Source organism: Macrobrachium rosenbergii, chromosome 8 (genome assembly GCF_040412425.1).
Source record: "Macrobrachium rosenbergii isolate ZJJX-2024 chromosome 8, ASM4041242v1, whole genome shotgun sequence".
Lineage (NCBI taxonomy): Eukaryota > Metazoa > Arthropoda > Malacostraca > Decapoda > Palaemonidae > Macrobrachium > Macrobrachium rosenbergii.
Window position 1 is genome coordinate 36,589,846 of NC_089748.1, and position 13,127 is coordinate 36,602,972.

The window sequence follows — 13,127 nt, forward strand, 5'->3', positions numbered from 1 at the left end:
GGGTCTCTCTCTCTCTCTCTCTCCAGTGTTCTATACTTCTCTCCCCCTTCCCCAACCCTTACCCCCACCCATAGTTAGCTCTCTCTCTCTCTCTCTCTCTCTCTCTCTCTCTCTCTCTCTCTCTCTCTCTCTCTCTCGGGAGCAACGATCCCCCTCCGTGTCGTGCAGACCTGGTCCGGTTTGCATTTGCTTCCTCGCACGCAACGTCTAGCCATTTTTCGGCTCCGTTTAAGGGTCGATCTCGGGAGGCCAGAGAGACCTAGTAGCTAGTAGCTACTAGCCGCGATTGGTTATCGGTTAGGAGAGACTGAGGGATCTAGCCAGCTACTATTCTCGGTGCGTTATCGACGAGGAGAGACGGGGAGACCTAGTAGCTAGCTACTAGCCATGATTCGTTATCGTGCAGGAGAGCCTGAGAAACATGACTAGCTACTAGCCATGATTCAATATCTTGGTTAGGAGAGACTCTGAGACCTAGTAGCTAGCTACTAGCCATGATTCGTTATCGGTTAGGAGAGACTGGGAGACCTAGTAGCTAGCTACTAGCCATGATTCGTTATCGCCCAGGAGAGCCTGAGAGACACGTGACAACTGGAGATGCGGGATTAGCCCCCCCTCCCCCAATTCTTTTTTTTTTTAATGCTTAATTCTTCTTCTTCTTCTTCTTCTTCTTCTTCTTCTTCTTCTTCTTCTTCTTCTTCTTCTTCTTCTTCTTCTTCTTCTTCTTCTTTGCTGTCTTTTGTATCATTTTTCATAAAATGGACATTCATAATAATAATAATAATAATAATAATAATAATAATAATAATAATAATAATAATAATAATAATAATACTAGTTTTTCGTATGAATTATTCACGAACACTAGGACGGCAATTTGGCTCACAGATGAATGAATGGTTGAAGAATTCAAGCAATAATAATAATAATAATAATAATAATAATAATAATAATAATAATAATAATGAATAGGATTCTTTGTAATAATTGTGGCTTTTTATCATACAACAGTTTTTCACGACACTGTGAATTTCTTATCAATAATAATAATAATAATAATAATAATAATAATAATAATAATAATAATAATAATAATATACATATTATTTGTAATAATTGTGGATTCTTATGATAAACAGTTTTTCAAAACATTGTGAATTTCTTAATAATAATAATAATAATAATAATAATAATAATAATAATAATAATAATAATTATTATTATTATTATTATTATTATTATTATTATTATTATTAGTATTATTATATTATTATTCAAATTTCAGGTAACAATATATCAATTAATAGCAATAATAATCATAATCTTAACAATGACAACAACAACAATAATAATAATAATAATAATAATAATAATAATAATAATAATAATAATAATAATTCTCGTATGACATATCCACGCAGTTCAGGACAGCAATTCGAGCCTCACAGCAGCAGAACAGCAAAGTCTTGATCGGAATTCTTATGAACTTTGAGGACGTTGGAAATGTGAGTTGCCTGGCCTTTTGAAATCAAAGTTTATGATTAATTATCCAGCCGGTGATAGTAGGAGGGGGCGGGGCGGGGTTGTGGGAGGGAGGGAGGGGTAAGGGGGGGATAGACCCCCTCTCCCTTCTTCGTCAGGTGGTTTGTTCTCCCAAAGAAGGAGGAATGTGGGATGGAATTTCTGTTGACATGGCCTGGGGATTGTCCTGAGGGAATGTTTAGGTCCTAGAGAGAGAGAGAGAGAGAGAGAGAGAGAGAGAGAGAGAGAGAGAGAGAGAGAGAGAGACGAGGTCGCACCTGACCTGTCCTCGGTATTATTATCCCAAAGGAACGGTTAGAAAATCAATGTAATCCGCTATTGGCTTTTATGTGGGTTGGTAATAACCTGTTTACCTCTATAAGATCTAATGCCCCACGTGCTTGCTTGCTTGTACGCTTTCCCGCGCTCTCACGCTCTCCGCCTTACATATCGTAATAAGATTTTGATGGCATATATATATATATATATATATATATATATATATATATATATATATATATATATATATATATATATATATATATATATAATATAAATATCACCTAGTCGTACTTCAAAATCCTGTCGTTTTTCATTATTCATTATAAGAATAATCCTTATACATTCTTTGATTAGAATATTCTTTGATTATTTTGATTAACGTCACAATTCTTCATTCTGACCATTTGGTTTTTCACGATATATCCATGAAGTATTTAATTCCATTATTTATCTAAGTATTTCTTAAAATGTAATTACTGCAATTAAAAAATAATTATCATTATATCTCGATTTCCCTAGTTCTTCGTCATTCTAGGTATCTTGTACAGGATTATATTATTAAGTAAAATGAAATTGTAAACCTCCGGGTTAGAGCATTTATAACATGTATTTCATTCCATGCTTCCGCCATGACATCAAAGCGCTTATAGCCCGTCCATGCATAAGATTCCGCAAAGCTTTCTAGTGAAAATAAAATAAAGGAAAAAGCAAAGCTTCCCCGCGAGAGTATAACAGAATTATTAGGCTTCAGATTGTTTGTTGTCGCGGCTGAAGCCAGCCAGCAGCTTACGGTACAATAGGAGAAAATGTTGCTTTCGGCGATACATTGTTATTGTGAGCCATGCGCTCGGCTCAAAAGAGCTCCGCGAACCGGCAGTTAAAGCATTCTTCCCCGTGTAATTTCAAACCTAGGCTCTTATCCCCGGAGCTTACGTCTTCTCCTTTTAAAATCCTGCGGCCGGCCGTCCATCGCCTCTCTCTCTCTATCTATCTCTCTCTCTCTCTCTCTCTCTCTCCGGCTCGGTGTGCGCGAGTGTAATCCGTTTTTCCCACGTGGGGGGACGCTGGTGTTATGAGGAATGGTCGACGGGTATTGAGGTCAGGGAAGCGAAGGTACCTGGGAAATGCTTGTCAGTTACGAAGCTCATTTGTGTGGGGATCGGCGGCCGCGACTGACTGTGAGACTATCCGAGTCTGACAGAAGGAGAGAGAGATAGAGAGAGAGAGAGAAGTGGTGGTCGTTCCAAGCTCGGCATCGCTCGCTCCGCTCTCAGCTGATTGGAGAGAGAGAGAGAGAGAGAACCAGCCGTTGCTGGTTGAATAGCACATAGGCCTAGCGTAGTGGCGCGGCCGCACTTTTCTCCCTTCGTATGAATGTGTCTGCTGCTTTGATTCGTGGTGTCCCTCCGAGTCTCTCGAATACTTCTAAGGCTCAACGCGCGAAGTGAACGTTATATTATAAAGATTTAGATTCCGTCTTTCTCGAAATAAGTGAATTTCGTTATGACATGCGTCTACTCGGAGCTCGCCATGCTTTGGATTACCGAGATGGAAAATGATGATGTGATGGTGTTGAGTGTTTGTGGTGGGGTCTCTCGGTGATGCTGTGTGGTGGATTGTTTGGAAATTCAAGTGGTCGGATTTTGTCTCGCCTCTATTTTTTTATTTTTTTTTTATTCCATTGCTGGTTTCGCCTCAGCTGCTGTTCGACACGCTAAGGTTAGTACTAGTAGTGATTCGGTACAACGTGTTTTGAAGTGATTTGTGCTTCATATTTTGGTGAGAATGTAGGTTGAATGTCACTCATGTATAATATACATAGATGGATAGATAGATAATATTATGTGTGTAGAAGCAGTGATGCCAACACTACGTTCTTCCTTTAAACTGCTGAATTGTAAGTTACATGGTAGACGCATTGTCAGTATTGGCAAACAGCATTTTGCTCTGTGATCACATTAACGGCCATTCTCCAGTACAGTGTCACATTATTGCTAAAACCATCCGTAGACCTATAACGTTTTTCCGGGAGAGCTGTAATATATACTGTATATGTATAAAAATGTACATATATATGCTTATATAGTGTATGTGTACCAGGTACATTTATAACTTTAAACATTCGTCTGTTTTCTCTAAAAGAGGGTAGCAGTAAATGAAATACAACGGTCGCGCTGCCTCGTTCAAATATGATAAATTGTATATATGGGGAGCACTTGTGATGATTGGGGCATTCTGATCTGTTCAGTCCTGACCGCAGGGTAAGGTGATGGAAACCTCTGGTGTGTGTTTGGGGGGTTTCTCAAGGAATGTGGTGCTTTTAATTCCTTTCCAGTTGGGAAAATCTGACCCATATATATGTACGCTTTCATTAGTGAATACTTACGTACAGTACATGCATGTGATCATTTGCCAGTGATTTGAAACTTGGCATTTTTCTAAGCTTTCAGATGTGTGTCACAAACAAACCCACTTTGTGGGTTATTTGTGATTAATTTAACACAAATGCACGGGCACATTATATATATATATATATATATATATATATATATATATATATATATATATATATATATATGAGGACAGTACTATTCCAAGGAATTCGTAGTGATAAACGAACCACTTTATGGTTTGTACTGTTATTGGCATGACCAGAAATTTATTTCTGTAATTGATATCAAATTAGCCACTGAATATCTGCTTAATTCGGTGGTGTGTTGGTCATTTTATGTCTTTATTTAGACATTTGTAAATATTTCAGCAGTTCCTAGCATTTATTACTGTTGGTGACATTGTGATATTGTAGTATCTGGAAATCTTTGCTGATATTTCTAATGTTAGTGGAGTTAGAAAGACCAAGCTGTTTATGAATGACTGTGCCGTCTATTGGCCACTTTCAACGGACTGGAAGGTTAACAGTTATCTTGCCTGGCAACACAACCCAAGTCCAGTCTCTCTTGGCATTTACATATCGGAAAATTCGCTTCTCATTTTAGTGACGTATTTGAGGAGTGTTCATGTCTCACAGTCAACTGCGGGTCCATATTTACTGGCGCCGAGTACGGTAAGGATCTCGAGGCAATTTTGTATACACAGCTGTATATATATAAAGTATATATGTACATATATATATATATATATATATATATATATATATATATATATATGACTGTGAAATATTTTGTTAAAGCAGAATTCCATCAAATATAAAGAGCCCATAAAAACGCCCAAAATGTTGAGAGCAAATGCTACATTTCAGAAACCAACTGTCTCTCTTCAGGCAAGTAATGAATAAGAGGAGTTACAGAAAAGCAGTGTGTGTGTGTATGTATATATATATATATATATATATATATATATATATATATATATATATATATATATATATATATATATACTGCTTTTCTTTAACTCCTCTCATTCATTACTTGTCTGAAGAGAGAGACGGTTGGTTTCTGAAATGTAACATTTATTATATATATATATATATATATATATATATATATATATATATATATATATATATATATATATATATATACTATATGTGTGTGTATATACATATGTGTGTGTGCGCGTGTGTAAAATAAACGGGGCACATAGAACCTTGGGTTACTGAACTAAAGAAAGGCCGGAAGTGACCATGAAAATTGGGGCCCCTCCTTTGTCTTACACACTCATTTTGTTCTTCCATTCCACTTTAAATAAGCCTAATTAATAATAATAATAATAATAATAATAATAATAATAATAATAATTAAAGTCCAGCTTTGCTGTTAGCTGAGTAACGAAAATTATGTTTCTGACTCAGTCAATCTCGTGACTAGCTAATTGCCATCGACGATGCCCATTACTCATGACTTCATGGTAGAGAGAGAGGTCTGATTGATTTGACGTTCCAATCTGGCGTCGCAGCCGCCGAGGTTATCGACGGCGTCGCCGTCAGCAGAGGGGAACTCGACGGTGAAAGCCTCCAAGATAATGAAGATTTCCACGCCGCAGCCTTCGGACTGTAAAGGTCAAAAGGTCACCGGCAGTGGTCAGGAGATTTTAGTTGTTTTGGATGGGGGAGGAATATTCGTTTGTCTTGATTTTGATTATTTTTAATTTATTATAAATTGTTGCAGAGAGAATTCAAATTAATGCTTGAAAAAATTGACGATTTGAAATAGTATTCATATATTTTTATTTTTATTTTTGCAAAGAAAATTCAAATTAATACTTAAAAAAATAGGACGTTTGCAAATAGCGTTCTTGTTGCGCATCCGCGATGTAATTAAACGATTAGTTTCTCTCTCTCTCTCTCTCTCTCTCTCTCTCTCTCTCTCTCTCTCTCTCTCTCTCTCTCTCTCTCTCTCTCTCAAGCTGTTTTATAGAATTTCTTAAATCGTCATTTGCTCTTCAGTAACTTATGGTGTAGGAGGGAGGAAGCTATTGCCTCACCGAGAACTCAATTAACTGTATTAATTACTCTCTCTCTCTCTCTCTCTCTCTCTCTCTCTCTCTCTCTCTCTCTCTCTCTCTCTCTCTCTCTCTCTCTCTCTCTCTCAGTTTTTCTTCTCGTCTCTCTCTTGCTTTGAAAGTCATGAATCTTTCAATTACAGTTTCCATGGATTGAGTCCTGTATTCACTTTTATATATATATATATATATATATATATATATATATATATATATACATATATATAAATTTCTGACTCCCATCAAGATCGAACCCGGGTCATGGTTGGCAGTGGTCTCGTCTTTCAGTGGAAAGACCTGGGTTCGATCCGGATGTGAATCAGAAATTTATTTCTGTTTCACACGTGATTGTGCGTTGATTATATATATATATATATACATATCTATCTATCTATCTATCTATCTATATATATATATATATATATATATATATATATATATATATATATATAGCACAGAGTTGTTGCGCAGTTCATTCGTTCTTATTTAATTTCTACGTGATCGTGTTTCCAACAGGTGTTACGGACCAAACTCGTAATTGTATTGCCGTTACCAGGTGAACAATTTATTTTTAGGCGAGATCAGGTGAACCTCTATTTTTGTAAGATGGAAAATGCAGTTTGTCCTTTGTTCCTCTGAGAGAGAGAGAGAGAGAGAGAGAGAGAGAGAGAGAGAGAGAGAGAGAGAGAGAGAGAGAGGAGAAATAGTAAAATCTTATTGAAAGAGGAAAAAGTGCATCTGTAGAACTTAGGAAGTTGATGGATTGGTAAGACCTGGCTTCTTCTGTGTTCCCAGTATGACGCTTAGTTGAAACCAACGACCTTTGGAACCTTGAATTTCAAGTCAGTGGCCCCTTTGGTGTGCTAGTTCCGTGTGAATAGGTTTCGTCTACTGAAATAATAATAATGATACTAATAATAATAATAATAATAATAGTTTACATTCATCTTGTTTCAACGTTGAGTATCTACGGTTTGTGACCCTGAGCTAAAATAAAGGATATTATTATTATTATTATTATTATTATTATTATTATTATTATTATTATTATTATTATTATTATTATGCAGCAGTATTACATCGTTAATGTTGAAGTTACTCTTTGCTTTGGAATATTCACTTTTATCATTTGGCTGTGAGAGTATATACAATATATATATATATATATATATATATATATATATATATATATATATATATATATATATATATATATATATATTACTGTATTAACAGATGTAGGGGTGTTTCAATTATGACAGTAATTAAATTCATTATAAAATTATGATATTAATAACGAAGATAGATAGATGGACATGCATATTCGTGTGATGTTTTGAAAGCAAAATGGAAATGCCGTCTATGAATATGATTTATTCACTTTCGCCTCTCGTGACTTTCAGTCACAAATGGTAAAAGTGTAATTTGCATGACGCACCTCGCGTCCTGCGCGCGTTATCATTAAATACAGCGAAAGTCCCCAAGTTCGGGACTGAATTGATTGGCGTTGATGTTTAATAAAATATTGAGTGTGGTGACTGGTATAATGGAGGACCGACGGCGTATCGTTTTTCAAGATCTGGTTGAATGGGATCGTTATATATATATATATATATATATATATATATATATATATATATATATATATATATATATATATATATATATATATATATATATATATATATATATATATATATGTATTAGCTGAAGTCACCTGGGGAACTTCAAAATGAAATGGCAGAGTGCCAAGTACTTTCATGTTGTTTCATTTTGAACTTTCCCAGTGGCTTCCGATAATAAACAAAATCACGTGCTTACTTTTTGATTTCTTAGTATATATATATATATATATATATATATATATATATATATATATATATATATATATATATATATATATATATATATATATATCATCTAATATAAGGGACCTCATAGAAACTCCAAAATGTGAAAAACATGCTATATTTCAGAGACCAAACTGTCTCCCTCCTCAGGCAAATTGGGCCCTTTTTTCCACAATTTGGCGTTACTATGGGCTCCCTTATATATTTGATGGAATTCTGTTTTAACATATATATACATACATACGTACAAACACACATATATATACACACATATATATATATCTATATATATATAGTAAATATGTGATATGAAGGCCGGTATCTTACACAGTAATCATACGTGATTTTTTACCTGACCCCTTACTCAGTTTATGTTGAATCTGTTAATTGGGAGCTGAAATGCAAGAGTAGCTGGTGCCAACGCTTTAGTTTCCTCATGGTTTTTAAAGGTTAGTTGCCATTTCTTAATTTAAACCTTATTTGCATCTAAAAAATTTACCCTCTGGTTGGAATGTGATGGATATATATAGTAAATATGTGATACGAAGGGCGCTACCATACAGCAATGATACGTGACTTCTTAGCTGACCCCGTACTCAGTTTAATTATGTTGAGAATCTGTTAAATGGGAGCTAAAATGCAAAATAATCTGACGCCAACGAATTAGTTGGTATTTGGGCAATATGTGGCAATATTCTAAGATCTCTTTTGAGTATTTCTTAATTGATTATGAAGCAATTTGATCACCGTATCTTTTCGTACGCCATTTTAGGAAAGTGGGACTAATCTCTTACAGAGAAGAAGAAGAAGAAGAAGAGAAGGAGAAAGAAAAAAGTGGTCACAAGACCTCAGATCAATTGGTTCCCTTTGCTGCAAACTTTTTACTGATGTTTTTGAGTCTCTCTTATGTATATATTGTTTATTTTGCAAATTGGAAATGATTGTATTGTATTGAGTCAGTCGGGATTCCTTGGCCAAGTCATATTATTATTATTATTATTATTATTATTATTATTATTATTATTATTATTATTATTATTATTATTATTCAGAAGGTGTACCCTATTCATATGGAAAAAGCCCACCACAGGGGCCATTGATTTGAAATTCAAGCTTCCAAAGAACATTATGGTGTTCATTTGAAATTAGTAACAGAAGGTAATTGGAAATACAGAAATTATTATTATTATTATTATTATTATTATTATTATTATTATTATTATTATTATTATTATTATTATTCAGAAGATGTACCCTATTCATACGGAACATTCCCACCAAAGGGGCCATTGACTTGAAATTCAAGCTTCCAGAGAATATTAAGGTGTTCGTTAGGAAGGAGTAAGAGGAAGTAATGGGAAATACAGAAAGAAATCGCGTTTATGAAAAAGAACAAATAAATAAATCAGTAAATTAATAAACATAAAGAGGTGTAAATGTGTTGTTAGTCTTTAGTAAAGCACTCTCCCAGATATTATAGTAGTATTTAATATTACATGAAAGCTGAAAATATTTTAAAGGGTTACCCATTGGCAAAAAATGGATATCTGTTTGAAACGTGTATTTTAGAATGAGTTTATTGTATGTGCATATTTTATTGGTATTTGTGTATATTTATCACTCAAATTTAACGGCCCTGAAAATTGCTGGTAATATATTTCATAAAGAAGCGTCAATGAGATTAGCTCTTTGGAAGAATAGTATATTATAGAATGTAAAATTTAGGCTAAATGCCAAGAAGCGCTGCGACCTACGAGGTCATTCAGCGCTGAAAGGGAAATTGACAGTAGAAAGGTTTGAAAGGCGTAACAGGAAAATCTCAAAGCAGTTGCACTATGAATCAATTGTTAGGAGAGGGTTGAGGAAAGTAAGATGGAAGAAAGAGAATATGGAAGGAGGTACAGTAAAGAAGAATGGAAGAGGTTGCAGGCAGCTAGGGCCCATGGAAGGGACGCTGCAAAGAACCTTGAGTAATGCCTACAGTTCACCGCCCGAGGTGCACTGCCTATTCTGAAGCCAGTGAATTTCCCTCGACGCATCCGGGGCTGGTAGCGGATGCGGCGACGTTCGTCCTGCGATTGTAATTACGCTGCCGATTGTGTCGTATCACATCCTCTGTCGGGAATTTCACGTTTTTGATGGAATATACAGTTTAGGCCTAAGGCCAAGCGCTGGGACCTATCGGGTCATACAACGCTGAAGGGAAAATTGAGAGTAAAAGGTTTGAAAGGTGTAACAGGCGGGAAACCTTTCGCGGTTGCACTATGAAATAATTAAAGAGAGTTTGGGAAGTAGATGGAAAAGAGAATATGAAGGGAGGTACAGTAAAAAGAACGATAGAGGTTGCAGCTAGGGGCCATGGAAGGGACGCTGCAAAGAACGTCAAGTAATGATGCCTACAGTGCACCGCGTAAGGTGCACTGACGGCACCCTCCCTCCAAATTGGCACTGAATTTTGGATGGAATTCCAAGGCAGGGTGAATTTAACTGGTTGTTAGCATTTGTTGATCAAAAAAAATTTAACGATGAATGGTTTTTAATCATAATCATTGATTAAATCTTTGATGTTATGGGTTGATATAAAGTATCAGATTTTTTTTAAAATCAACATGCTGTTGAAATGATTCATTGATTTTTAATCATAGTCATTGGTGATATAAAGTAACAAATTTGGTTTTGAGTTAAAAAAAAATGGTTTTGTTTTATAAATCAACACCCTGTTGAAGTGACTGATTGGTTTTTAATCACAATGATTGCTGATACAAGTTAAAAAAAATTTAGTTTAGTTTTATAAAAACACGCCGTTGAGGTGACTCATCGATTTTTAATCATAGTCATTTACAAATTTGGTTTTGTATAAGAATTCAACACTGCTGAAATGTCTCATTGGTTTTTAATCGCACCCATTTCCTAATCGTCGCTGTTATGGGGCGACACGAAGTTAAAAAAAGAATTCAGAGGAGGAATCACGTTGCAAAATACCCACCCTCATCTGGGCCGTTTCAAGTGCTTGTTGATTTTTATTCATGGACGTCCAAAGTTTGAGAGCACGAAACCCCACATTTGAACTCCTTATCTCTTAATTTATTCCCCGATAAAACGTGCTCCAGTTTAGGGAAGTTCCTTTTGTCCACGATACAAATTTCTTACCAAAGTCGTATCCTTATTCTGAGCGCGGTCTTTTTATCGAGTGAGGACGATGGCCACTGCCAGAGGTGAGGGCGGAATAGGGTCGTGCTGGGGAGCGACAGCGTTGCCAAGTAGGGTAAAGAATGACGGATGAGTTACGGCATTCATCAGTTAATTCAGCTGGATTTATCCTTCTTGGTCTTCGTCTGAAGCGTTGTTGATGATGATGATGATGATGATGATAAGTGTCGTGGAGAGTTGTGGTAGGTGCTGCTGAAGTTGCCATGAAGTTGGTTGTCGTGGTGAACGAGTGTAACTGACAGGTCGGGGTCGTGTTATCTGGCGGTATCTGGTAACAACGCCTCGGGAAGGTCGAGGCTACTGCTAGCGAGCTGCCGCTTCTCATGGGCTGGCCGTGTGTTGAATCCTCGACTTCCCTTAAAATATATAGTAAAAAGGACCACGTGTGTCGTTTTCCTACGGAAGAAGCCCCCAGCCGCACATTTCAGTTCCGTGCGAACAATTGCTTCTTATTTAAGCCTTCATATCTCTTTTATTGTGCGTGTGTGTTGCCGAGGCGCGTTTGTTTATGAATGAGATGATGAAGCCGTGAGTCATGTGTGCGTGGTGGACGACTTCTAGAGAGAGAGAGAGAGAGAGAGAGAGAGAGAGAGAGAGAGGACGAGTGGGTAGGTCGGGCGAGGTGAGGGAGGTCGGGGTTCGTGAGGCGGTGTGGGCTTACGCCGCCGACGCCAGACACGCCCGACGCACGTGGTAAATAGCTTACCTGTGAGAGAGAGAGAGAGAGAGAGACTCTCAGAGACTCCTCCTGTTGCAGACGGCGTGAGGCTGTCACCGAGGGCTTGGACCAGGGAATTCTACGACGTCGTTACGCTGATGTTTCTGTTTGTGGTACTACTAGGGTGCCTGAGATGCAAGGTTTTCGCACCGACTAGGCCTAGTGTCACTCTGGGTGGTTCATCCATTTGCGTTTGGCCTCCTTATTTTTGTGTCTGTTTGTTATCTTTCTTTATCTCCCATCACCTTCTGTTACTTCTTTGTAGTGTATAATCTTTGGAAGCTTGAATTTCAAGTCAATAACCCCCTGTGGTGGGCTTGCTCCATATGAATGGGGTTCATCTCCTGAATAACAATAAGAATAAGTAGGCAATAAAAAAAGTATAAACCTCAATAGTCTCTATTACAGCGCATTACATATAAATACAGAAACAGCAGCGCTTCCTCTTTTTGTACCTTTTCACACTTCCCAAAATACTAGTAGCACGGTTTGAAGTCCCAGACGGCCAGATAAACTCGTTGCATATTGAATGAACTGTCAGGAAACACAACCGGGTGCGTCGACAGTCACAGGTAGACGTCTTGAAATGAGTTGCAGATACCTCGTGAAAGCGTCGATTCATATCCCCCTTGTATAGCAGACACTTGACATTTCACGAAGGCTCTTCGGGAAGTTTATGGTCGGAAGATAAGATGTTCCGTTGTCTGAAGCTGAAAGTGATTGGTCCTTCTGGGCGCCTCGTAGAGACGTATTCTTCTGCATCGTCAGTAGTCATCAGAAACGGCCGATATTTCGGCTTATATAGACTTACTGTTAGTGTCGAATGGTTTGTGTAGATGAGTACATGTAAGACTTAATGAAACAGCAGTATTTATATACTGTAGCTAATATATACAACGGAAATCTTAGCCGTGATTCAAAAAGAATTTTTGTTATAATTGTTGTTTGGGTGAAATATAGGTATAGCGAGTTTGTCATTAGGTCTAATATGGATGGAAGCTTATATGAATTAACGGTGGTATCGCTTATTGTGAGATTGACGTGGACTGATTGGTATATAGGAAAGACCACGATAAAATAAACCC

The 13,127-nt window shown here is 36.9% G+C and overlaps 1 protein-coding gene across 12 annotated transcripts in view; it reads left to right on the forward strand.

Moving 5' to 3' along the window:
• LOC136840709 (orphan steroid hormone receptor 2-like) overlaps positions 1-13,127 on the forward strand; it is a 369,221-nt gene that overhangs the window by 131,215 nt on the left and 224,879 nt on the right. For 2 of the 12 annotated variants that reach the window (XM_067107520.1, XM_067107527.1), the window contains exon 1: positions 2,955-3,522. The exons of the other annotated variants lie outside the window; for them this stretch is intronic. The gene's annotated coding sequence lies outside the window, so the exon portion shown is untranslated. Of the gene's footprint in view, positions 1-2,954; positions 3,523-13,127 lie in introns of those variants that run through there. 12 annotated transcript variants of the gene reach the window in all.